Consider the following 27685-nt stretch of genomic DNA (forward strand, 5'->3'; position numbering starts at 1 on the left):
TATTTTATACACACTGATGAATAGTTACCAACATAAACAGCTTTGTTAGAAATCAAAATAGATATCTAAATGCATAAAGTAATTTATTCTGCCTCTGTACATATTATTAGCCTATAACTATCCTGAAATTGTTCTACTACCCTCATTTTCAGAGAGTCTGTGAGACTAGATGTCATAATTTCTATTTTTGAATCAGCTTTTTGTGTGTGTCTGTTTGACAAGTACTAGATTACATCATTGCCGAATGAATGTTTAATTTAGGTGTCCTCCTTAGTGTTGTAATCTTTTTGGTCCATTTGGTCCTGAATGTTTCATGTATGTACTCTGCATCCCCACACAGGTCCCTGGTGAATGTAAAAACAGAAACACATTGAAAATGGATGTTCTTTAAAGAACTAAATATGCAGCTAACACAGAAAAAAATCCATATTTGATTGAATTGTGAAAGACACAGTGCTGAAACTTTAATGTGTTTATCATGCATCTTCCAAAATAAATTGTCCTACTTTAATGCTGGTTTCTTAAAATATACATTAGGAGTTTTAGTGATTAAATGGACATTGTCAGCTAGGTAGCTATAGAATTTGCTGCCTTTTTTTTTTATTTTGTGGGTTGAATTGCACTTTGCTATTTATTTCAGAGGTTTTTTTTAACTACAGTAACTACAAGAAATCCCAAACCAGGTTAATTGCCCTTCTAATACTACTGCAGGCTGCCGTGAAGAAAATGGCTGTACATATAGGGCAAACCCTGAGGAGTTTAGAAGTGTTAGTTATAGAGCCCACTCAAGCAAGTGGATGGCACTACTCTTCTCTCAAATAAACAGCTAGTGAATGGACAGGCAAATAGTTGGGCAGAACTGTGACTTGATTTAACCAGCCAGAGCTAACTGAACCAACATAAGGAGCAAAAGCTGAATTACTGTTAAAAGCCCTTTGAAAATTATTGTTTTCTTTAAAGAAAACAGGAAGAGTGCTTCTCACTGACTTATAAAAGAAACTCATGGGCCCACACTTGTGTAGGTGCTGCTTACCCAAGCCATGAATAAGCAGACATATTAGACCCCTATGATGCCAAATCCACAACATACAAAATCCTGCAGATTTTACCCAAGATACCTAGATTTGCAGCCATAATTCTTTGCTACACTATACCACAGACACAGAAGGTTTGGACCAGCAAAGGTGATAGCCTAGAATATTGAATTTCTCCATAGTTTCCTGACATCAGTGGCAACTGGTCAACAGAAACTGCTGCTGTGATAGCCAAGTAATGGAGTGAAGCAAAACGTTTCCACTAACTCTTTCCTGCATAGTGATTTGAGATACTTACCCCACACAGTTCGATTTCAGACCTTTATTTGTGACTCCTGAACCCTGTGGTAGAATTTTTCATAGAATCAAAGATTCAGAGAGATAAGCTTTTATGTTGTGGCACCCGGGAGCCATGGCACAAATGCTGGAGTTGATTTCTATTGATTGTGTGTTCTATAAGGGGTGAGACTGGGCAAATTGTCTAGACAGTAGTGAAGAATTTGGGTAAATTACTAGTTTTCTACTATTACAGAGGTAGGATTCATCAGCTAAAATCCTTAAGACTTTAAAATATTACTTTGTTGACTTTCTCATCCTTATATTTTTTCCCCCTTTAGACAGTTTACTTAACATAAAGCTGCCTTATCAATCATCACATTTGCCAGCCTCTCTCAGAGGGAAAATTGCTTGAAAGACAAAATACACAAGCTGAGGTCAATAAAGGAAGTGAGTTTGGTCCCATTGGCTCTTTATTTTTAGCCAGAACTCTTATTGCTTATTTTGCCAATGGTGTCCTCTAAGTAAGTCTTCGAGACCACCAACTGTTTTAGCTGTGAAGAATCTAAGAAGAGCTCTTGTCTGCCTCCTTTCTCCCATATGGAAAGCAGAAGAAGACAAGAGCCTGGTATGAAAGCAGTGAGTTACAGAGTAGTGGAGCACACTGTTTACAGAATGACTGATGTCATTATTGAACATGCACTCAGGGAAAAAGATGTAGATAATGAACGAGCTACTCAGTGTGAGCTGGGCATACAGGGTTTACTGAATATGTATGGTACTTGAAAGTAAGGAGAACAGAGCTGAAGTCTAATGGAACTAAGGTAAAAAAGAGAGAGTTTAGATCAGTTTGACCTGTCGAACAGTTCATGTAAAGACGTGCTGGTAAAATTACACAGAACAGCTTTATAATTGTTAACTAAATTTCACATCTAATCATCCAATTGATCACTATAAGATAACATCAATACTGAAAAATACCTCTGTCTCTCTATTTTTTTCACAAGGATTTATATAGTTCAGAGGGGAAAAAATAATCCTCAGAGTGTGAATTAAAACACTGAGCCTCTTGTGGCACTGCTGTAGCAAAAGCTGCCTGCGCTACAACACATCTCAAGGCTCTAGGAAGTGATCATCATTTTCTCACCACAACATGGAATATATTATTCAATAGTGCCTAGGGGACTGCATACCTAAGTCATACCAACTCCACTTTACCATTTTAAACTTAAACTCAGATTTGAAATGCAGTTTCAGTATTATTTCAGTGCAAAAATAGACATTATAAGATTAGTAACATCCTGCTAATTTCTTAAATGTGGTCCAACAATGAAATGTATAAAACCCACCAATGGCATACTGCAGTCCATAGATAGATGTCCCTTTTCAAAGATGAGTCAGTGGCCCAGGCAACGTTATTTCCAGAATAACTGTAGTGTGAAGGAAAACAAAGTAATAGGAAAAGCTGCACTCTTCACATCAGAGCCCATAATGGGATGGCATATCACTTCTTTCAAACTCTTAATCTTGTGTGCTGTGCCTTGGCCTTGCCAGGAAACACCACTAGTGTTTATGCAGACTAGCTTTGGAGTTTGTTTGCTGGGGCCTGATTCAGCACAGCAAGACCAGAAGGTACTGCATGGCCTGTGGCCTGGCTGCTTATTCTTTTCTGTGCACCACTGTTGCCTTGCACCAATATTGCTGTCAGTGCAGTTGTGCAGGGAGCAAGCCTGGGCAGCTGACTGTGAAGAAAAATGTAGCAGCAAGAGGACACTGGAGAAGTAGTAACAAGGAGGGAAAAGGCATTGCGATAGAGACTGAGGGATACGGAAGGCTTGCTTAAGCTGATGACATTGCTGAGTTTCATTTCATGCTCTCTGGTCATCACAAGCAGTGCTCCCAAAAGCAGTCCAGAAAAAGACTGAGAAAAAACAGTTGAAAGGAAGCCATCCCTAAAGCATAGGACAAAGTAAATGCTCTCTTTGGGTAACTTACACATCATGGCTAGTCAAATTCTATTTTTCCTTCTCTCTGTGATATGTGTCCTTTCTGCCAGTCTTCTTATTTTTCTTTGCTGAAGTTAAATTGAATTTTAAAGGTTACAGGGTGTTCTCTGCCTGCTCTCTCAAGGGATTTAAGCTGTCTAGTTTAGCTTTCCAGAATGGTATAAACAGGGTTTAGGAACCAAGGTTTAGGAATCTAGAAGACCTATTGTTTAACAGAGTTAATAGGAAAATATTTTGATTTTCAAGCACAGAAAACTTTATTACACTACTTATGTGATGTTCATAGACTCATAGAATCAGTCAGGGTTGGAAGGGACCACAAGGATCATCTAGTTCCAACCCCCCTGCCATGGCCACAGACACCCTATCCTAGATAAGGCTGGCCACAGCCTCATCGAGCCTGGCCTTAAACACCTCCAGCGGTGGGGCCTCAACCACCTCCCTGGGCAACCCATTCCAGCCTCTCACCACTCTCATGCTGAAGAACTTCCTCCTCACGTCCAGCCTGAGCCTACCCATCTCCAGCTTTGCTCCAATCCCCCAGTCCTGTCACTCCCTGATATCCTAAAAAGTCCCTTCCCAGCTTTTTTGTAGGCCACAATAAGGTCACCTCAGAGCCTCCTCTTTTCCACACTTAACAGCCCCAACTCTTTCAGTCTGTTCTTACAGGAGAGCTGCTCCAGCCCTCTGATCATCCCAGTGGCCTTTCTCTGGACACGCTCCAGCATCTCCACATCCCTCTTGTAATAGAGGCTCCAGAACTAGATGAAGTACTCCAGAACTGGATGCAGTGCTACATGTTGACAGGAGTCAATTATTTCTGAGATTTCATTACAGTAGTCTAGTCAAGAAACTGGGGGAGAGAGGGGGTGGGAATTATTGCTGTTACACTCAGAGTTATTTTCAGAAAGGAAAACAAGAGGACACAGGGGACCACAAACCTGTAAATTGCGTTGTCATACTGAGCAAGCTGAGTGATTAATACACTGGTAGCTGTCAGTCTGCAAGCAATTAGAAGAGTATATGTTGATCAGTTCTAGACACTATGGATTTATGAAAAATAAATACACTACATAAATATCCCTCTCCAAACCAGATCTACCTCTAAGAATGGAATAACATATCTCCTTAAAAAAACCCTGGCTGCTTGAAAACAGAATAGATTTTGTGCTCAAACTTGTGTCCCTTTTAACAAGCAGGACCTACGTTTGAAGGTGATAAACTGGTTGTATTTTATCTGAAATGACTACTGGTTGTGAGAAACCTATCAACATGTTAAATTACTTGTAAAGTTCATATATGCCACATGCCCAGAAGGCAGTGATTAGTTGACAGGAAACCAAAAAGGGACAAAATACTTTACCTTGATTTAAATTTCAATCAGGTTAAATTTTCACTGCTTACTGGGAGCAATTCCCTCCATTTGCTATGAGGTTCATTTCCCAGAGCCACATTGTTAGTTGTGTTAGTATCTACTTATATACCATAAATTACTGAAGAGATGAAAACACAGTTTTGAGGCCCTTCTCCATGTGACAAAACATTTACTTTCTGAGTCTTTTGTCTTTCCACTGCTCTGTAAGACTCCTCTGCTCTGTAATATGGACTATTTTTCTCTTTCCATGCTCTTCATTTACGAGAAGAGCTTTCTCCCCACTCCTGCCTGCGGGACAACTAAAGGAATTCTGCTCCTAATCTGCTTCTCATTGCACAGTCTGTAAAATCTGCTGGTTTATGTATATCACGGAACATGGGAAACTTTTGCCACAAACAGCTTTTTACTGCCTGCTCTCAGTGCCAGCTATTCTCAGATTGATTTACTATTCCCAGTTCTTATGACTCGCTCATGACATTTATCTCTTTCTGTAAGTTGTTTGGAAATATGTTGCATGTGAATTTCACAACTGAACTGAAGTAACCTAGTGGCATTGTTCTCACTGTGGTTTCTTACTACTACCTCTTATTGGTATTGTTAGCGTAGTATGAAAAAGAAGCATTTTTAATTGAAAGAATTATAACTTTAATGTGTTGGACACATTAAAAAATCAGTGTTAAGTATGATTTAGTATTTTATTTTCCTGCTTAATTGCAGCCATAAAGTCAACTAGCACAGGCTGGATTTATCACATATCATTGCTACTTTATTTTTGGTGAATCACTAAGGCTTAAATTTATTTTCACCAGTAAATTCCATAACTAACATTTTAATGGAAAGTGAAGAGGAAGGGTCTGGGGACATGGACAAATTCAATGGCCTTCAAATTTGAATATATATATATATATATATATGCATAGAAAATATTTATTTCTACTTTTCCAGATGTAGATATTGCACAGACCTGCCAAAGTATGTAGCGGAATGAATATCTCACAGCTCAGATATTGAGAACAGCACTGGAAACAAACATTTTCAGCAATGGTTTTCTGAGTCAGAGCCATTCTTAACATAAACTTTATCAGTGTAAGCCTGAGCACTTCAGAACACTGTGACAGGGATTCATAATGCAGTGAGCAAGCCTATAGGGATGTCTTTCAGTCTAAAAGGTTCTACAGATTTTGAGAAAGAGCTCTTTCTGCAGTTCAAGTCCCACCCTAATGGCGAACATCCTGTTAGAGCAGAACTAGTTCAGCATTAATTGTTTGTCATAATGTAAATGGAAAACAGAGATTTGTTTAGGCCCTTTAGCACAAGAAGTCGAGGTTGCCAGGCTCATATAAACATTTACCTTTATTTAGTGATAAGCCCATAGTTGAGAAGCTTATGGGTATTTATATTTGGCTGTGGCAGTCCTGTCATTGTATAAGGCACACTAAAGATAAGGTTATCATGATATAAGTGCCTGTAATCCCTCTGGGGTGTAATTGCCTCATGATAACCTCATCCCTTGAAGTTGTCTCTATTGCTAATATGAAAAATGTTTGTTTTCAGTGGGAACATATATTTTGTGATGGAACAGCATTAAACTGTCAGATCAAAATGGTAAACAGCAGTTGTAATGAGCAGAAAGGTTCAGACGGATTAACTCAGCCCTCATAGACAGCTCACCAGACAAACTGGAATGATCCAAAACTGTTTCATAGCAGGGCAGGTTTAAGTCTGGAAGTATATGAAGAGAAATAGCCACTTGCCCAGAAACGTGCTTTGGTTTCCTTAGACTACACAAGTGAAGCTGGGATTCATGGGAATGAGGAAATATGCTTCAAAAGATGTAGATTTTTGTCACAGTAACATCTGTGTCTTTTCTTTGGAATTTGGTGTTTTGACTGGTAGATTACCCATCCAGTAATGCAGCTTTTTGTACTGCATTGTAAATCATGAGATATGCATTAATAAAATGCACATGGTTCACAAGCAGGCCTTGGAGAATGTCTGTTGTATTTATTACTACAAGGGATTTCCAAAGCATCAAAGTGCATTCACTCATTCAAAATGTGCCACCTGGAAGTCTTGTCATGAAGCTTCCAAATGGCATGTTCCTCAAAATTGTGTGTGGGCCAGAACAGTCCCCAGGGAGGCAGAGAAATAATGTTCCTGAAGACACAAGTGCAGGTCAGAGACTCTATGTTCTCATTGCTTCGGGCATCAGCTAATGCAAATTTGCACCTCTGGGCAGTCACTCCCAGACAAGTGTGTGACAGATATGCATGCTTCATGTCCCAGTTTGCTTTCACAGGAAGTCCCATGCCTTGCTTCTACAAGCTGCTATGTAAAGTCTCGTAATGAAGTCAATGTGAGGTCCAGCATACAGACCCTGCAGCTCCAGAGGCTGGAGGGACTGCATGAGGAAACTTTTCCCATCACATGAATGGTGTTAGAAACGGGAGGTCAGCATGGCAGGATTAATGTTTAGGTTTCCACACTTTTTATAGGCTTTGGCGAGCTGTGTGCCTGAAGATGGAAAATTTTTGGAAGTAGACCAAAGGTTTCAAAACTAACCTTATATTTCCTTAGGTTTTTTTGGCATCAGTGGCTCTTTTGGCTCTCTCTGAGTGGAATAAGCTGTGTCTTTAAGTTTAGTACATTATACAGTAACATATTACACCTCTCTATTTTTTGTGCCTGAGAATTTCACCTCATCCATCTTTCACAATGTTCAGCAGAGACTCTTAAAAATCCCCACACCAGCTTTATGCAATTAATTGGAGTGAGGGCCAAACCCCAAATCCTGCTTTCAAACCTAAATCCTTGTTCTTCTTGATACTGATGTTGAGCCTAAATGAAACACAGAATCAAAACATTCAACATCTAAGAAAATCTGAGTTCAAATCTAACTTGTTTGGATGAAAGTGTATATTCTGAGTATAAATTCAGGCCATTCACTACCTACCCCTGGAACAAATCTCAAACTTGTTCATAGTAGAATCATAGAATTGTGGAATCATAGAATCAGTCATGGTTGGAAGGGACCACAAAGATCATCTAGTTCCAACCCCCCTGCAATGGGCAGGGACACCTCACACTACATCAGGCTATCTAGAGCCTCATCCAGCCTGACCTGAAACACCTCCAGGGATGGAACTTCTGAATCTACCCACTTCTAGCTTTGTTCCATTCTGCCTACTCCTATCACTACCTGACATCCTAAAAAGCCTCTTGTAGCCCCCTTAAAATACTAAAAGGCCATAATAAGGTCATCTCGGAGCCTTCTCCTCTCCAGACTGAACAGCTTTAACTCCCTTAGTCTCTCCTCATAGAAGAGCTGCTCCAGCCCTCTGATCACCCTCATGGCCTTAGTAGTAGGTAGAATTAGTGGGAAATGATGACATGCTTTAGAAGATTTTAAAATAAATGACAATCAAAGCTACATTTCATTTAAATGTTGAAAATGTTTACATATATATTTATTACAGATATAATTTAAAGGTTTAGCCCTAACCAATGTTTTGTTTTGATCATTAATTAAAAACTATTCATATATGTCATGTGTATATATCTAAGTTCCTCTGCATTCCCTTTCTGGTTGTTGGGCACTGTAAACTGCAGTCTGCTTGTCTGCTGTTCCCCTAGAAGAGCTCGATTTCGGTTTGCATGGCAATGTACAACTTAGGGCTGTTGTCTTCTTATCTGATAGTGTGTAGTTAATAATAATATTATTATTTATATATTTATATTGTTTAAATATTTATAGATACATATTATGTATCATCTTTTCTTTTGTTCACAACAACTCCATTAAGGATTTATTATAGTCGTCTCCATGTTTAAATGTTTCCATTTCTGTCACAGTGACATGGTGTGTTAGCTCGTATGTTTAATTTTTCTCTGCTACTGTAAGACATACTTGAAGTTTTAGGTAATGTTCAGGAGGGCATGAACCCTTTAATTAATCACTTATTAACTGTTTTTTGGAGTGGGACAGTGACATTAGTACTCCAGTTTCCTTGGAGTACTAGTGTTGCAGTGGAGCCCTCTCCTGGAAGCTGTACTTGGGAATTATAGTTTAGGAAGCAATTAATGAGTTTCTCCTTATTTGGGATTTATTTTAAGAGTGTGAATAGTAGAATAAAGGAATATTTTACCTCCTCAGGTTTGCTTATTTTCCTATATCTTTCTTATTGAAAGTGGGAACCCTGTGATAAAGTTATGGTTGCTAATGGTATTGACTAGCTATTTCTTTTCCTTTTTTGATGCTTGGCTTACATCTTTTGAGTTTCCTGATCTGCTCACAGAGACTCCAGGAATATCAGTGCTGGTGGATGCTTTAGCTTGATCCATTTAATCTCTAACTCTGATATCTGGGTTCCAATACACTCAAAAAAACAGTTCAATTTATAACCTTTCCTATCTAGTATTTCTAGTATTTGCTTTCCTGCATTTCATCCTTCTTGATTGTTTCTGTAACTGATCAGGTAATGTATTACTCTTTTACCCTAGGCTTAAGATTCATTCTGTGTACACAAGATTTATTACTGGTATCAGTTTACTCAGTGTTTAACTGCCTATTCCCTGATTGCATATTTTCCCACACATGAAAACAGCAGTGATTTTAAAAGACAGATATAGTGAAGCGTTTTTTGCTTGTTTGTTTTTAAAAAACCTAACCAATATTGTGTGTTACCTTTCAGTGACAGCTTAAGAATTTGTAATTTATCTTTCTTTTTAAACTAAACCAGGCAAACCAGAAAAATTCACTGAACATTGGGATATCGAATTTACAGTTCCTGAGGTTTACAGAGTGAGAAGATTCATGAGTTCATGTGGAGAGGATATAATTAATCCTGTCATCTTGTTCTTTGTCATTGCCACGCACAGAGTAGCCATTGTGCTGTCTGCATCTCTTAAGTCTTAACTCCTGTTCATCCTATGTCAGGGCATTTCTTTCCAGCCTTGTGGAAAGCAGGGGAGAGTTAAGTATTTTGTCCATTTTTCTACTTTCTTGGGGTCAAAATTGAGCAGAAACATAGCTCTCATCAGGAAAGTATGAACTGATTAGCGTTCCATCTGTGGCACGCCTTGACTGCCAATGGGTTTTTTAATTATATTAAAATGATGTACTTTGTACTTTGATAGGAGAAGTGAAATAGGAAGCTAATTTCTAATAATTGCTTTAAAATGTGCTTTGGAGGAAATATGAAGATATTAGCATTACCAGTAATACAATCTGAATGAGCTAAATGGGTGGTGTAATGAGAAGTTCAGGGCAGGAGGGAGCAGGCAGAAAGGTTGAAAATGTCATTGCATGCTGGCTGAGGTATCATTTCCCAAATGATTGTTCATCCTGCCCCTGCTGTATCTTAATGCCAAATTAATGCCTCAGTAGTGAACATGTGGTAATACTGATTTACTCATCACCAGTGCCCCTACTGGTACATAGCCATATCCTCAACAAGGGGATTAGAGGCAATATCCACAGTATAATTACGTTAATATATAAAGCAATAGTCATCTTTCCTTGTTTGTTCTACCTTCAGGACTGTTCTTGGCTTCCGGCTTTACTGTGTGAACTCTTTTGCACTATAGAGTGTGTAGCTCATCATACATTATTCTAAACAGCCACAGTTACTACAAAAATACAGCTTAATTAGCATTTGTGACAAAATATGTCACAGCAAGGAAAAGGGAGAACTGTTTGCTGATTTATGAGATTAAGTCCTCCAGACTCAGGACTAATGTCATACATCTGAGAGCCACAGAAGATGGTCTTGGCTGGCCCTTCAGTGGGGCCCTTTCCAGAATTTTAGCTTTTTCAGATTTTTAATTTTGAATATACTTTATTTTTCATTTTGAATATACTATATTTTTCAGTTGAATATACTTTTCTGGAAAAAAAATAGCAAAATTGTGTACTTCTTAGTACTTCTTGCTATGATCTTAACTCTAAACACAGCACTGCCATTAGTCAGAATTATTTTAGCTCTTTAAAGAACACTACTAATCAAGTTACAGTTGTATGGCTGATTTGGAGGACCCAAAAGAGATTAAGGTATAATTATAAAACAGTACAATGAATTAAAATTAGTCAGACATGTGGAGAAGAAACGTGTTTGATGACATGCAACAAAGCTTAGTTGTTTCTAAGGAACTGCCAGTTGTGAGACTTGTACTGTTTGCATGTTTGTGTGTGTATATGTGTGTGTGTGAGCATGTGTAGGTTCGTGAAAGTCAGCTGTGTCAGATGAATTCAAATTGTTTATCAGACACAGAAGAATCTGTGGGGGAGAAAGCTGCTGTGAACACTCAAACCTTGTGAGACAAAAGATAGGCCATCCACAAGATGTAAAGCTGCAGGGAACTTGGCTTTGCTGGTTTTGCTATAAATTGTTCAAGTTCGTAGTTGTGCTTACTGTTCCTAGCTGCATTTTTGACAGCTAATCCTGAATTCCCACTTTTATCATAACTACATTTCATTGATTCCACTGAAAACCAGCTTTAAGGCAAAACCAAGGGTCTGAAATAGAGCTTAAAAAATACTAGAGTTAAAATAAAAATCTCAGAATTAAAACTAAAAATTGCACAATATTAGTATTTAATAACTCTAGTAATTCTTTGGTTCTTATTATTTTAGATTTAAAAAAGACTACATCTCCAAGAACCTCTGTATATTTATTCTGATTTATCTATCATCTTAATTAAAATCCCAATACCAAATTTTCTATCAAAATCTACATCAAGCTCCAGAGTTATTCACATCTCTAACCCAGTGCTGGTTTTGTCAGCCTAACAGTAATTGTTTTCAGAGGAGAAGTTGTAATTTTGAAGGGCACTGTAATTTCTGGTGCATAGAATAAAGGCTTTGGAATTGGAATAATTAATTGCCACAAACCCAAGACACAAATAGCTTCTGCCCTCAAATGTGAAGAGGAAATTTCAACAGGCCATAGCTGTCCCAAATTTTCTGATCATTTTCTAAAACTGGATAGTGAGCACTGCAGAACATAGACAGGTTTGTAGTGTTAGCCTTTGAATCCCTACAGTCCTGACTGGCTCATATCCAATCTGAAGCCCCAATTAGGCAAGCACAGCATTCCATTCATGCTTAAAATTCATAAAACTTACAGTACATATGTTGAAACTCAAGAAAAATAGTGTGGCTTTCTTTTATTATACCCTGACCTCTTGTTTTCTACCTTCTATTGCTGTCACTGAGTGCCTTTATGGATAAGTGACTTAGTGATACTTTATCTGCAAACAGTTCTCCTGTGTCTTATTTTATTTTTACTAACATAAATGTTTCTGTAACTGTGGCTTTCTGTTTTTCATGAACACAATCCTATGGAACTGTCTGATTATATTATCTCATAATGCTGAAAAAACTTTAGGGAGAAAAATGGACTGTGAAAAGTCTATGAAAGATCCATATTACTTTATGAACATGGTGAACCCTATCGTAGTGCAATTCCCTGTGAGTTTTATTACTGACATTAATGTCTATGTCATCACTGACATCAGCAATAAATGTGGTCTGAGTACTTCCATAGGGGTTACATTTCCTTAAATAAGGTTAAAATCTGAAGAATCAGCAAAGATCCTTAAAAATGTAATTACATGTTGCAAATCAGAAAACCAAACCAAAGCAACAAAACAAAACACCAGCATTGTGGCACTGTGTGTTTTCAGTAAGAGATTCAAAAATAGATGCTGTGAGAAGACAATCGTGGGTGTTTTTTCTTTCTTAGTCTAGGATTTTCCTCTAAGGATATGTCCATAAGGCACTCCAGAAAGACATGGGTATCCTGAGGGGCCTGTGACTTGCCAGCTCCTTGCAGGTATTCTGGATACCCTAGAGGGCAAAAATGGCATGAGATGTCTCTATTCAGGCAACTGAATCTGACCCTTGATCAAACCCTTTAATATGATTTGATCTTGGATCAACATGTTTATAAATATGTAAAGGGTGAGTGCCAGGAGGATGGAGGCAAGCTCTGCTCAGTGATGCCCAATGACAGCACAAGGGGCAGTGGGTGGAAGCTGAAGCATAAGAAGTTTCATTTAACATGAAGAGGACTTTTTCGCTGTGAGGGTGACAGAACACTGGAACAGGCTGCCCAGGGGAGCTGTGGAGTTTCCCTCTCTGGAGGTATTCCAAACCTGCCTGGATGCGTTCCTGTATGATCTGGTCTAGGTGACCCTTCTCTGGCACGAGGGCTGGACTGGATGAGCTTTCGAGGTCCCTTCCAGCCCCTGACATTCTGTAATTTTGTCGTTCTCAACAAAAAATTATCTGACCAAAGGCCAGAAGAGTGGCAACACGAAGCAGGAAATAAAAAATGCAGCAAAGAGAGACCCCTCTCACACTCTCAACTCACAGTAGTCAATGAATGGAAAGGCAGAATTATGAGTAAAGAATCTTTTTCAGAATGATGGCGAAAGGACACGATTTAAAATATGCCTTTCAAATGTTGGTCTCCACATTTGAGAGTGCTGAGATTTTCAATCTATGCAGAAATTCTCTATAGAGTTAGCAAATTGATGCCTCCTGAAAGGAAGCATTAGTCAAAAGAACTCTTTCTCATCTATTGCATGTTACTGACAGTGTTTACTCTACAAAAAGTCTAGAAAACAGAGAGAAAAGATTCTCAGAAAATAGCCTAAGCTGCAAAACCATGGAAACAACACAAGATTTACAATGCACCTTACAGAAAAAAATGTATTAAGTCATATCAAATCAACAAAAAATTCCTTTGTGAAACAAATGTGAACATATTTTAGATATTACAAAGTGAAACAATTCGATTTTTAACCCTTTGGAACATTAGGTGTAGGCTACCTTATGTGTGAGGACATTACTTGAAATGACATGACAAAATGTCTTTTTCCTGACAGATGCTCTTTTCTAGTCTAAGCTCTGTTATAAGTTTTATGTAAACTTATTACTAATTTGTGCTAGTTTGAGCCTAGCGATATGGTTTTGGTGAGAAGAATTAGATTATAGGCTGTGAAAAGGAAACAATGGTGATGTCTACTTCACTCATAGGTTTACTGAGATGTATAAGAACAAGAATACAAACATAGATAACAGAGTTGCTTTCTGTCTCTCTGGACTTTGGGCTGAACTTCTCTCTCTAACTTAACCTGCCATCTGTGTGACTAATTCATCTGCTTCCTGACTCCCCTGGGCAACCCTCCAAATTTACCTTGAGTGTAAGGCAAAGTCTTGGTTAAGGTAGAGGAAGGTGGAAAGGTGGTTGAGAGCCCCTCCTAGGGACTCAGGTTTCTGGGAGGGCTGTTGTGTTTCTGTATTACTTTTTAACTTGCATATTTCTGTATATATTGTAAATATTTGCTTGTATATTGTGCTAAGCTGTAAATACAAAGCTTCATTCAATTTCCAGAGCTGCTGAGTCTAGTCTGGGTGAATTTCCAAAGTGTGGGGAGGGCAGGTAACACCCAAACCATCACATAATTCCAGCTGACTCAAAGCTTTAGATTTCAGGAAATAAATTATCTGTTTAAAAATTTGCATTAACTCAGATGCAATTGGGTTAGCATTTCTACTCTCAATCAGAAAAAAGGAGCTACTATTTGAGAAGGCAAAAGCCATTTCTCAGCCAATCGTACAAGGTAAACATTTTTTTCCCCAACTCATTACTATGTCTCGGGAAACCAGGTGAATATTTGTAAATAATTATTTCAACAGAAATTAATGAACTCACTGTTGCGTGTCTTTGTATACACTGCTTCACCAAATTAATTACACTTATTAATAATGTTTTTCTCTTGGGAGACCTAAATCAACCACTGAAGCGATTTGGACTACGTTTAGGCAGTAAATATTTCATAGTTCAGGTCCTGAGGTTTTTGCTAGTAAAGGTAACTACAGTTGTGACAGTCTTTTGAGAGAGTGATGAGGAAGCATTAGAATCTCAAAACTGACAAAATATTCTGTATTTATAATCTTACCTTTGGCACCTAAGAATACAGGTGAGAGTCTTGAAAAAAGGAATGTCAGGCAGAAAGGTTTCTAGGTACTGACAAGATACTCATCCTTTGTCATAGGTTACTATGGAAAAAGTGTACTACTAGGCAAAGTAAATGGATTTCTAGCCCATTATATAGATATATATGAAATAGGTTAGAAATAGCTATATATAGATAGTAAAATTGATAAGATCCTGGTCAATTCTATGATTCTGTAAGTAAGAGAAAGCAAGAGTAGGTACTTTGGAGGCCTCCCACTTTTCATTACTAAATGAAAACAGATCTTTTTTACATGTATATAGTTACAAATACACCTACACCATATTTGGTAGAGAGTGTGAGTATGTATGTGTAAATGTGGGATGCTAAGTGAAAATCATATATATGAATTGAAAACTGGAAAAAAAAAAGCAATATCAAATAACTTCTGTAAGTATTAGCCTCAAAAAAAGGACTGTTCTAGAGAATGGAAACACAAAGGACATTCACTGGAGGGTAATTGTAACCCTAGTGCACTGCAAACCACCATTTCACAATTCCTGTTCTGAGGAGCTGGGTTAGGAGCTTGATTCCTGAAATACAAGGATGTTGAAAGAGTATAAATCCAGTACCATGCCTCTTGGTTGAAAAACATCCAAGTGTTTAGGAGGGAATCAACAGCACATATTCTCTTAGTAGTGAAAAATAAACTGTGAATAATTTATTTACTAATGGTGCAGATCCATCTTTTTTATGCACTGGGTGGACTATTAAAACGAGATAAAATAGTGGGCACTATTTCCTCTCACCTTCAAAATCACCATCTCTGAACATAACTTCATAAATAGCAAAACTCAATTGTAGGGAGAGCAAGGGATTGTCTTCCAGAAATGGTGAGTGACCATGTGCCAGGTGAAGTCACTGGCATCCCTGGACAATCACCTGCCAGGAGCTGTAAGTCAGCCATGGCTGCTGAAGAAGTCAGTGCCCAGACCAAGAATAGAAAACAATTTTCCTGTGTTCTATGTATACATTTCAACCACAAATCTCTTCCTTATGATTTTTTGCCAAACCACCACTGTAGTGATTTCTGGTTATAATGTCTTAAATTACAGAGCAAGCCAGAACTGGATCATTTAGGCTTTGCAAAATGGTTTTTTATATAGATTGTCAGATTGGCCAGATAATTCATGTCTTTTTAGACAGAACCTGTTTTTAACAGAGTTCCCATCTATGTTACATTTAAGCTTGATAACTGACCCAAAGGACATTTTGAACAAAAATACGTTTAAGATCAATCATACTTCATTGTGACTGTTTCACAATATAGTGAATAAATGTATGTTATTTCAGGCTAAAAAAATGAATCTAAAATGTATTTCTCTCAACAAATCCAGAGATTCTGGATAAGAAAACAGTGCTGCCTTGGCTAAAACAATAGCTGAACATAGTTAAGATTCAAATAGAGACAAATGAGCTTAAAATATGTAAAGTGGTGGCAGATTTATTACAGTTTTAGTAACATTATTAAAAAATATTGTCAGTTTTGTATGCAATCCACTGTGCATCTCTCAATGAATGTGCCACCCACCTACTCCTGAGAATATTCATGACACTGTTGCTAGACTGCATAAACTCACTGTCACTAAACTACACCAGAGAACAAAGAAGGTTGACATTCTCATGTGCAGCTCTGCAAATCACATTGTATTGATATAGACTTTGGTTGCAATTATTTAGACTTTGAGTCCAACACAGTATTTAACTCTTTTCTAGTCTGAGAAGATGATTACCATTATTGTGCCTTAGGTAGATTTTAATCTTTACTCAGCCTTACCAAATACGAAATGAGTGATTTGAGATCTTACATGCTAACAGAGTATCCAAACCAGGACAAGGAGCAGAGGAGCACAGCAAGGGGTAGCTTTGCCTTTTGAAGTTAGAGTGACAATACAGCCTAATATTATTACATTATAAGATTCTGAAATTGTGATGTATTTCTATATGTATTCTAATAATGCAGGGTCTAATAAGACCCTTATCTGAGTCTAATTTTCACTAGAGTTTCTTTTAGGCAGACCTCAGTCCTTGTGCTGAGCAGGTCCTTGCTGGGGTGAGCAGAGCTCCACAAAAGTTCCCCAGTCAGAAGTGATGTTTCATACAGTTCAGAGTGCAGAAGGGAGGATGAGGTGACTGAAGCCCTTCTGCTAGCGGGCTCCCTGAAAATCCTCACTGATGTAAACACAGTCCTTTTAGAGGACTTTAAGACTTCACTAAGCTTTTGCTCTCAGCCAGAAACTAAAACTTCCTTTGTTTGGTTGTTTTATTTTTTCATTTTAATTAGTGTTAAGAACAATGTCAAATGCAGGCTAGAGATTTAGTTACAGGCTTGAGACTTAGCTACAAATTGAAAAAAAACAATGTTTTGAATAGGTTTTCAGGTTTGCATTTATGTTCAGTGTGACTCACTGCAGCTCTATTTAAATGGGAAGACAAATTGGGTTTTCAGTTTGCCTGAGCCTACAGATCAAGACAATTGTAGCAACCAAAACAATCCACACGCCCCCCCAAAAAAACCCAGTCCCTGACCTGGAATGCAGCTACCTGAGATGCAGTGAATTATTTTTCACCATGTCATAGCTTTGGGGAACTAAAATTATCTTGCATGATCTTGTTTTCTGCATCAGAAATTTAACTCTAGAATTACTAGTAGGGTAACTGAGGGATATCTCTCACCTTTGAAACTCACAAAGGCTTTATTAAAATATGATTTGGGTGTATTTAGATTAATCTATGGTAAACTCAATTTCTAGTTGTGAAAGTGGAACAAATGCTCTGAATGAAGCATTAGTGCTAAATGTTTTCTTATGCAGAATATTCTTAATAATTGTGTATTACTAAACTTTCTTGCAAAGACAATCAAAACAATGAAAGTTAATACAAACCAAAACAGAGCTACTGTAAAGAATGTAAATCCCCAGGCTGCGGATTTGTGAGGGAAGCAGAGCTTTTTGAAGAGACAGAGTTAAAGAGAGAATGTAAGAAGAGAAAAAAACTGAGGGTGATTCATGTAGTCTTGTCTAGAATGCAGAATAAGCCTGAAATTTAGTTTCTGTGTATAAGAAATCTCTCCAGAAAGCATTTTCTTACATATTACTGACAGAAGTATCAGAATCAGTTGCAAAGAAATTGGATTGCTAGGGACAGAAGGTTTAAAATTGGTATTCTATTATTCTTCAAACCAGCTCAGATCTAGCAAATATGGCTTTAATTTGTAAAGAATTTCAGAGATGATTATCTTATTGTTTTAAAAACAATTACGTGAGAAATAGGAAAAAGTTCAGAATAGATTTTTTTTTTCCTTGAGAAATACCAATCCAGAAAGCATTTAATGGCAAAAGGCTGATCTTCAGTTATGTAAGTTGTTCATTGATGTCTTGGGACTTTATTGTGCCCTATCAATCAGGTGCCCTAACCTATAATCCAATCCAATAATGGCATTTTTTCCAATGAAGACAAGGAAGTAAGACATTGTTACACAGCTACCTTTAAACACTACTTGAAAACCATTAATGTTTCAGTAGGAAACTTAGTATATGGAGAAGATTCATCCCACTTAACTCTTCAGCACTTAACTGAGGCAGCTGGAGTTGCTTCCAGTTCTCCAAGACTCCTTGAAAGAGATAGGCATCTCCAGAGGGCAATTCAATTGACTTTGAATATCTCTCTATAGTTGCAGTGTTATGATAGTGTTTTTAAACATTACATGATATTTCTATCTGTTTACATAAATTATCCAAATTGTTCTCTGTAGAGTTTGGGTACCAAACTCTCCTCCCTGTGAATTAGTCTAAAGACACCATCGGGAAAAAGCAGAATGAGCATTGATGACTTCCCAGAGTTTTCAGAGGAAATGAGCTATGATTTTTATTTTAAACAAATATTAGTAAGACTGAAAGTTTTTTAATGGAATGTAAGAACTTTCAGACTGAAAGGAGGGTAAAGGTAATTTATTATGAGTGAAACATAAAAAATTGGATGAAATTGACAATCATCTGCAGCATCAAAAAGCGAAGTTGCTCTCATTGGCAAAAGTGAGTAAAGAAACCTGTGACCACCCTGTCTTTTTAGTTACTTTCTTGTTATAGCAGGCAAAATCCCTAGTCTAAGAATTCTGAATCTCTCACACATAACAGGAAAAAAAAAAAAAAAAAAAGGAGAGGGGGAAAGAAAAATAAAAAATAATTCAGACCTTGTCTTTTTGGTAAACTCACTGTTTTGGGAGGCATTCTGTCATTCCTGTTTGATTTCCTTCCCCATATATTTTTGACAATATTCTGGAAATAATTAAGAGCCCATGGAATCTTTTGGATGCCAGGTTAAATTCCCTAGGATACCATCTTCCCAGCAAGCAGTGTAAGTAAATTACAAGGCTCTGTAGGTGGTTTATGGTTAAAGATTCCCATAAAACAGCTGCAGCTTCTTCCTTCAGAAACAGATTTTTTTGGTTGTTGCTGTTGTGCTATTTCATTTCACCTTCCAAACCATAGGAAGAGAGTTGGAATCCTGACAGAAGGACTGGTTGGGATTTTTTATTACAGAAGATCATGTTATTCAATTAATTGGTAGCATTGCATACACAGAATTGCCTCTTTCTGTATTAATGCTCTGATAGTATCAGCACATAAAGATCCCAGTTATACTCTTCAGCTGGGAGGACAAGTGAGTCACACATCAAACTTGGTTAATAGTAGCTCCATTAAAACAAACAAATAAATAACACCTTCTAACCAACATAACAGGTAACATATTTTAGCTGAGTTAACAAAACCACAGAGGTTTGCTAGGGATCTGTAGAGAGTGGGCAACTGACGACAGTTGTTATTTATGTTAGAGTACTAGTGAACATGAGGCATGGATGCCTTGTGAAAGCAAAGACTTACTGCTGCTGATGTAAACATCATTATTTGCAGAGTGTACTGTTGACCCTGGCATCTAAGACAAGTGAAGATATATTTTCCATGCATAAGCAACTGTTGTGTTTTAGGCTTAATCAGAAGGCAACAAAGCAACCATGCAGCTGCTCGCTCACTTCTACCCACCTCTGGTGGGATGGAGAGGAGAAAATACAACAAAAGGCTCTGTGATTGAGACAATAAACACCAGTTATGGTCACAGGCAAAAGAGACTCTACCCAGGAAAACTAAATAAATTTAATTTAAACAAACCTACCACCAATTTACCAAATGAGTTGGAGAACAGTGATAAATGCAAGCATATCTTGAAACCACCTTCCCTCCACCCCTCCCTTCTTCCTAAATTGAGCTGCACTTATTGCTGGGCTCCCAGATCTCAACTTGCTCCCCATCAGTGGTGCAGAGGAGCAGAAAATGAGGATTACAACCAATGCATCACATGATGTTTCTGTTTCTCCTTCCTCCACAGAAAAAACTTCTCACAGTCCTTCTCTGTAGTGATGTGACATCCCTCCCAGAGGTGGCAGTCCTCTATGAAATTCTCTTGTCATTGTGGGTCCTGTCCATGGGCCTTAGTCTTTCCAGTGAGGAACCACTCCAGTGTGGACTTCCCTCAGAGTCATGGACTCCTTTAGGATCTGTCTCTTGTGTTTTGATACATGGTCCTCCATGGTCTTCAGACATAATTCTGCTCCACCACTGATCTCTAAGAGCTGCAAGGGCTCAGCCTGTCATCTTAACACAGGATGAAGAGAAATGGCTGCTCTAGTGCTCATTTTCCTTGGTTCCCACATGGTTGTCTCTTTTTTGTCCTGCTCCTCCCCCAGACAAAAGAACCTCCAAAACAAAAAAATTCCCCCAAAAGGTTTTCCCCTTTAAAATAAGCTCTTGAAAAGATGCTGGCTTAAAGAAAAGATGATGGGAAGCTAAAGCAGACTAATGGAAATGCTACAAAATTAAGACTAAAAGACATTTTGTCCACTCTCTATTCCTTTAAAGTTTTTCAGATATGCAGATCACATTTGGCACCCACATTGACATGGCACTGTGTTTCAAAAGAGAAGTGATTGCAATTCACATTGCTCACAGAAACAAAATAGACAGAGCAGAGGGGCAATATGTCACGCTTCCAAACCAGATGAAGTTGGTGGATTTATTTTTAGGCTTACCAGATTTAATTTTAGGCTTAATAGTGTCTCTTCAATATTTATAAGGCTGGTACAAGTTAGGGCTAGTTAAAAAGAGATAGAGTGGAAATTTGTCCATCAAACTGAACTGGAAAAAAAATGCAATCCATACCTTCAGGGAGATGAGCAAGACCTTAGTGCAGTCATATCTTGGAATTCTTGCAGAGTGATAATGTTGTGACATGAAGCAAGAATTATTAGCAGGGCCTGTGGAAGCTGATGTCTTTCCAGCTCTCTGTACTTTAATCTTCTATCTATTAGCTGCTGCAAATGCTACCTTGGCATATATTGCAGTCACATATTAATTTCTCATTTTGTCTCTAGTAGCACCCTCAGTGGGATACACCACAACACTGCTATTTTACCTGACTATGGCATGTGACAAAGTAGATCATACCCTTCAGTTGCCTAAAACTCCTAAAATGATGAGCAAAAGAACATCAATAATTTATTGCTAAAGTATCCATGAAGAGGAAGCAGATTGGCCTGTTACACTGGACTACTTCTAGTTTAGTACAGAACTCCAAAAAAAAAGGACCTCAAGGATTCAGTTTTGGTTCTTTGTTTTGTTTGGGTTTGTGTTTTTTTTCCTGCTTTGTGCATAATATCTCCTTTGTTGCTGGTAAATGATACATCATTACTGGAAAAAATCACATGCTGTACAACTTGATCTTAATGGGGCACAGATTCATGGTCAAGGAGTGAATTGTGGAGCTGAAACACAAAACAATATGACTTTCCTAGAGCACCTGATGGACTAGATTTTTTTCTCACTTACGTGTTTACAAATCAAGATCAAGATAAAGTCCAAACTGAATGAAGTGTTCTGCACCTTAGTAATTTTAAATAAGAAATCAACTGGATTGATTTTCCCCTACCAAATCCTTGCAGTGAATGAAACTTCCAGGCAATATTGGTAACAAACCAGCATTTCACTTAGCAGAGTTTTTAATGAGGTCTTCCTGGTTACACGTTAAAAATAGATAGGCATTTCTTGGATATTCTCTTACTTGGATGCTCTTTCCTACTTTGTGCTTATGAAGACAAAGTTAGAAGGCAGCTGTACACCCATCAAAGTGGAAGGTATTAGGTGTGCTAACACATTTACATGCCTATTTTGAAGGTCTACCACTATCCACTTTTGGTAGTCAAAGCTGCATATATTGATCATGTTATTTATTGGGTCTAGTTTAGGATATTTCAAATGAACAGATGATAGTGTAGAAGGGAAAAAATGAAGACATGAAATAAATCAATGGAACTGTATAACTCAAGGAAGATAATGAGGGGTGTCAACTTTGTAATCAAAATTGAATAGTGCTGATTCAAGATCTGCATTTTTTATTCCCCCCCCCCCCCTCGCCCCCCCTCAGAATGGCAGGATTAGTAAGGACATATATCTTTCAATCTAAAAGTTTCATTTTAAGCCACATTTTCAGCCAGAAATTCACAGGAGTTTTTCCTAGGAAGACCTTCTATTTGAGTTTATCAACTGTGTTTAAATTTAAATTGAGGAACTCTTTCAGCATGAATTAGATTCTAAGCAGTTCTTAATTAATTTCTGTGCTCTAATGTAACTTTTCTATTTCATTCAACACAACTTTGGGAGGAAAATTCTGTATTTTTTATTATAGACATTCATTGTCTCAAGTAGGCAGAGGTAGAGTCATTAGACACTACACAAACAATAACACTAATGATAAGGATAATAACAATAAAATTACAAATGTGTACTTCAGGATCTTAGTGGAGAAAAAAATGAAATGCAACTGAAATCCTCTTGTTTGGGCCTTTTCGAACTATTTGGAAAGACATTAAACATCCATTACACTAGAATTAATAAATTAATAATTGATAAATTAATAAGTAACATTTCAGAATAAAGGAGAGAACAAAGTAATTAATCTCACCAAGGTAAATTATTACATTTCACTTTCAATAGCCTGGAGGAAGCCTTTTAACCACAAACCTTTTCTTCTTTTTTCTATTAGCATTTGAACATCTTATAATGAACATTTATGTCCCCACAGCCAGCATATTAATGTGGTCACTGTTGTTTCTTCCAAGTTAGTAATTGAAGACACAGATGTGTTTTACAGACCAGCGTTGTCTCACTCGACTGATGTGGCTTATATTGTGCTTGGGCTGAGTGGGCAAAGCCTGCCGACATGCTGGAGCAGCCCTCCTCCCCCTGCTTCCAGTACTTATCATTCCGAATGGCAGTGTGCCTTGGGGAAGGCAGCAGGCATGTCATTCCTGCTTGCCATGGTTAGGAGCACAACAGCTGTTTACCCTGTAATTCGTTGTGCTGGTTTTGGCAGGCTTCTCAGGACTGAAAATTAAAATTTGCTTTTGCACTCTGTGGGATGGTCTGGGGTGGCTCTCAGCTCAGGAGGGCTGCTAAAGTCTCCATTTGTGATGAGATGGGCTGGGGATTCATACTTTAAGGCCGAGTTTGAATCTGAATTTTCCTCAGTGCTGAGACCAATCACGACAATGTGGATTAGAACATCCAATAAAAAGAAAAAGTTCTGTTTTGCCTGCTGTTTCAATTCCTATTTGCCCACTTTCTTCCTGTCTTACTTTCTTTTGTTGATGGTTTTCTTTTCCATCCTACTACTCCTCCTGCCCTGCAGGGTAGCTTTAGGGAGCATTACACAAGTAGGACTTTTCAATGAGATTCAGGTGAATATAGAGACTTCTAAACTTTACCTGAAGTTTTGAATTTAGTCCAGGATATGGATTTTTTTTTTTTTTTTTGGTGGCTAAAAAGATTAAGAAGCAAAAGGCAGGAAAACAAATAACAGAAGTACAGAGCTCCCTGAACTCAGGATAATGGAATGTTCCCAAGATCTGTGCTAATATTTTTGTAAGACCAGAAGCCCACAAGAAAGTGATCACATGGAAAGATTGAAAATTTTCTGAAGATTTTCTCTCTCCAGATCAAGAAAAGATTGATGTGATGTACTGAAATACCTTCCTTTTGCTATCAAGAATAACTGAACCAGAGTAATTCACACAGAACATCTTGTTATTCCAGTGTTGTGCTTTTAATATCCTGATTACTTTATTAAACCAAGGACACAACTCCTGGCTCCCTTCCAAATTATTAATCTTGTACTAGGAAAGAAGGAAATTTGGATATGGAAACAAAAACCCATATGAGAAGAGGTAGCCACCATTCCAAAATCATTGAGGGTGTTATCTCAAGGAAAATTGTATTCAACCAAAACTTGTTTTCTGTAGCTAGAGTTCAAATACAAAACTTATATTCAGGAGCAAAAATTGTAAGCTCAGTAATATATTCACTGAGAAATGAACCTGATTATTATAAAGAAAACTGCAAGTGTGAGTTCATTAGAAAATACAACATAGCAAGTGATAAGCAGCATCTGGAGCTAACAGGGTACTTAAAATATGTTTCCAATTTCCTTTGCTCAGGCAGAAATGTATTAAAATTGTATTGGTGCACCTCATTTAAACATATTTGGATACATTCAAAGTAATTTATATCAAATTTGTGCATTTTGTGTTTTCAATTCTATACAAGATCACAAGTGAATAAGTTCAATTATGAAGATAAAACATGAAGGTACCGATTCATATATAAATATCATCTATGAATGTATGCAGCATTGTTTGGAGACAATTTTTGAAAAGCAAGCAATTTGCACAAATGTAACTGGTAATAAAGGATGGAAACTTGTTTATAGTGAATACCTTATGTGATAAAAGATATCAAAAGAGCTGTAACTTGCACCTTTGGCATTCAGAGGAATACTTAATATCTTTTCTACTCTGCAGTTGACTGATTCCTATTAAATCAAACAGTGTTTCACAAGTAGAATTTTGTATTACTTATTACAAATTCCTGCTTGGTTTCTCCTTCTTTTGTGTTTAATTTGTGATGATGGAAATAGGTGTTAATACTCACCTTCAGTTTCCTTAGTTAAAGGTCTAATACGATCTAAAAATGGGGGGAAAAAAGCTGCATTCCTGTGTTCTCTATTGTTCAAAAAAGAATGTTCTGGGGTGAGGAAAGAAGAGTCCTTTAAGCTTTACTCTTTCTTCTTAAAATTTCCTAGCCTGGTAGGCTACAGATACAGAATTTTGGATTTAATAAGTTTTAATTTCCTTCAGCTGAAAACTGAATCTTCAAGTGTATAGCAGCAGTAAAGTTTTAAAATGTATTGCAAGTTTGTACAAACCACATGAACTGTATTTTCTTCATACCTTTCATCACAAGGATTTGGGAATAGTGAACAACAAATGCATTCCTACCTCTGTGTTACTGAAGTTCTAGGTTTCTTAAGGTGAGTATCCCATTCTGGCTCCTTTCATAAATATTTTATCTGAAACAAGAGTTTGTGAGGTTTGTATTAGAAGTATTGGACTGGAAGTGAATACGACAGTGGCAAATCAACAGGGTGTCTATTTGACAACAATGTTTCTGTGGGAGATTGTCATGAATAATGCATGTTTCACTTATTTAGCATAGTCTGAAAAGTTATGCAAATTGCATTAGTAAATTGCCTAGAATTTTGGTTATTTTGACAGAGAAGGTAAAGTGTCTTAGCTGATACCGCACAAAGGCGATATGCAGGTTGTCCACATTAAATCTTTATGAATACTGTTGTTTGAAAGACCTGGATTTTCCTTATTAAAAGCTATTGTTCATATAATATGTTTATATGATTGGAAACTTCATGCACCTAGCAGAATCCTAACAGAGTATCAGAAACTTGGTGAGACGAAATGCATAAAACTTTTGTTACTGGGAAATCAGAATGGTAGCAGAGATGGGAATTGTGAACTTACATCTGTGGTGTGTTGATTTAGGCTAGTATCTAAAGACCACACAACTGCTTGCTCACTCTCCTCAGCCCCAGTGGGACAGAAGAGAGAACAGGAAGAGCAAAGCCTGAATCAAGATATTAATAGTTCAATACATTAAGGAAATTAAGGGAAAAGAAAAAAAAGGCAAGTGATGCAATGGCAGTCAGTTATGACCTCCCACAAGCAGACTGATGCCCAAAGAGTCTCCAAAACACAGCACTCTATGCGCTCCTATGAAATAAAAAAAACAACAAACTACATCCCAGACAGACCTAGGACAACATTCTTACAACCTGTTTGTCTAGTCACTTTCTACACAGAGAGAAATAGAATGCTTTTAACATCATGCATCTATATCCTTTCAGATCTCTGTCTCAGGTTGGGGTGAAAAATCTCACCCAAGGAAAACTAGTTCATCACAGATATCTACCTTTTACAGACCAGGTGCACAACTGCAAAACACTCCCATGGCAAAAAGGGCCAACAGTACCATGGGCTGCATGAGGAAGAAAGTTATCAGTGGGCTGCAGGTGATCTCTGCTCAGTGTTGCTAAGACACATATGGAATCATGTACCCATTTCTAGACTCCCCAGTGCAAGAAAGATTTGAGCTCGTTAGAGTCTAGTACAGGTGTACAAAGATGGTTGGGGAGCAGAAGCTTCTGCAGTAATGAGGAGAGGTTGAAAGAACTGAGTCTGTTTAGCTGGGTTTGGACAAGGTCCAGAATAGGCTTCTTTAGTTGACCCTGCTTGAGCAGGAAAATCAGACTAGGTCATCTTAAGAGGTACCTATCAATCTGAATGATTCTTCTATTCTATAAATTCAGCTATCAGCAGGAATTCCAGCAGAAATACAACTGATGTGTGGACATCAAGAAGGAACAAAAGTGGGTTTTCTTTCCCCCAAAAATTAATATTCAGAGGTGACGTTTATGTTGCTCTTAGTACTGCTATTCTTTGAAATCTAGTACACTAAAATCATGTCTGAGACAGATTAATGTGTTAGAAAATTTGAATTAGATTTGATATATTATAAGTGTAAGTGATGCTACTGTGACCTGGTGTATTCCAGATACAACAATAAAAAATGCTTCAAATAAAAAAAAAAAAGGAAAGAAAAAACAACAACAACAAAACAACAACAAAAAAGACAAGAAAGAAAGGCAGGCAAAAACTAAGAGAAAGAGGTTCAATTTTGTTATCAAGGAGAAAAACTGAGCATAATAAATTGCAAAACATGTAGTCAGAAATAATGCCTGCTGCAGTGCATTTAATGCTGTTGCATGTGGAAAAAGGAACCAAAGGCTGAAATCACCTTTATTCTTTCTTACATAAAGAACCAGCTATATTAAGTGGTGCTGAAATAAGCATAACCAATTGCAGTGCCAAGTATTGCAGCAGTGAATCTGGCATCTAGAGTTACTGCGTGTGATATATAATCTAACAAATTTCCAAACAAGCATTCTGGAAACAATTACAAATAAGCAAGCAACCCCGAGCAACTATCATTGAAGTTTTAAATTACATTTTGGTCACCCATGACCATTTAAAAAATATATTTTGCAGACTTTTTCTGCCTAGAGCAAAAAAAAAAAAAAAAACACCTAAAAAGAAGTTTTTACTGTCTTGCCAAGTGAAGGTTTAATGTTGTGAATCATTAGGAAGCATACACATTAGTCTCCAAAATAATTGTTTGCTTTACAGTCACTCGAGGCTATAGTCTTAATCAGACCTCAGCTGTGGTGGGCTAGGAGAACACACAATGCAGTATAAATACAGTCTGTTGATATGTCACTGACAGAAGCATATGTTACACCATTAAATTCCAAAACAAACACATGGAATTTACCACAGGAGAAACACTATCACATGAAAAAAAAAATGTTTCAAATAACTTTAAATGTAATCTGATAAATTCTCATATTGTTTAGAAGTTTTACACCCATAAAACTTAAAAAATAATAACAGAATGATAAATATGCTGTTAAAAAATAATTATCACAGACTGCAACCTAATGATTTTTACCAAGTT

Source organism: Pogoniulus pusillus, chromosome 11 (genome assembly GCF_015220805.1).
Source record: "Pogoniulus pusillus isolate bPogPus1 chromosome 11, bPogPus1.pri, whole genome shotgun sequence".
NCBI lineage: Eukaryota > Metazoa > Chordata > Aves > Piciformes > Lybiidae > Pogoniulus > Pogoniulus pusillus.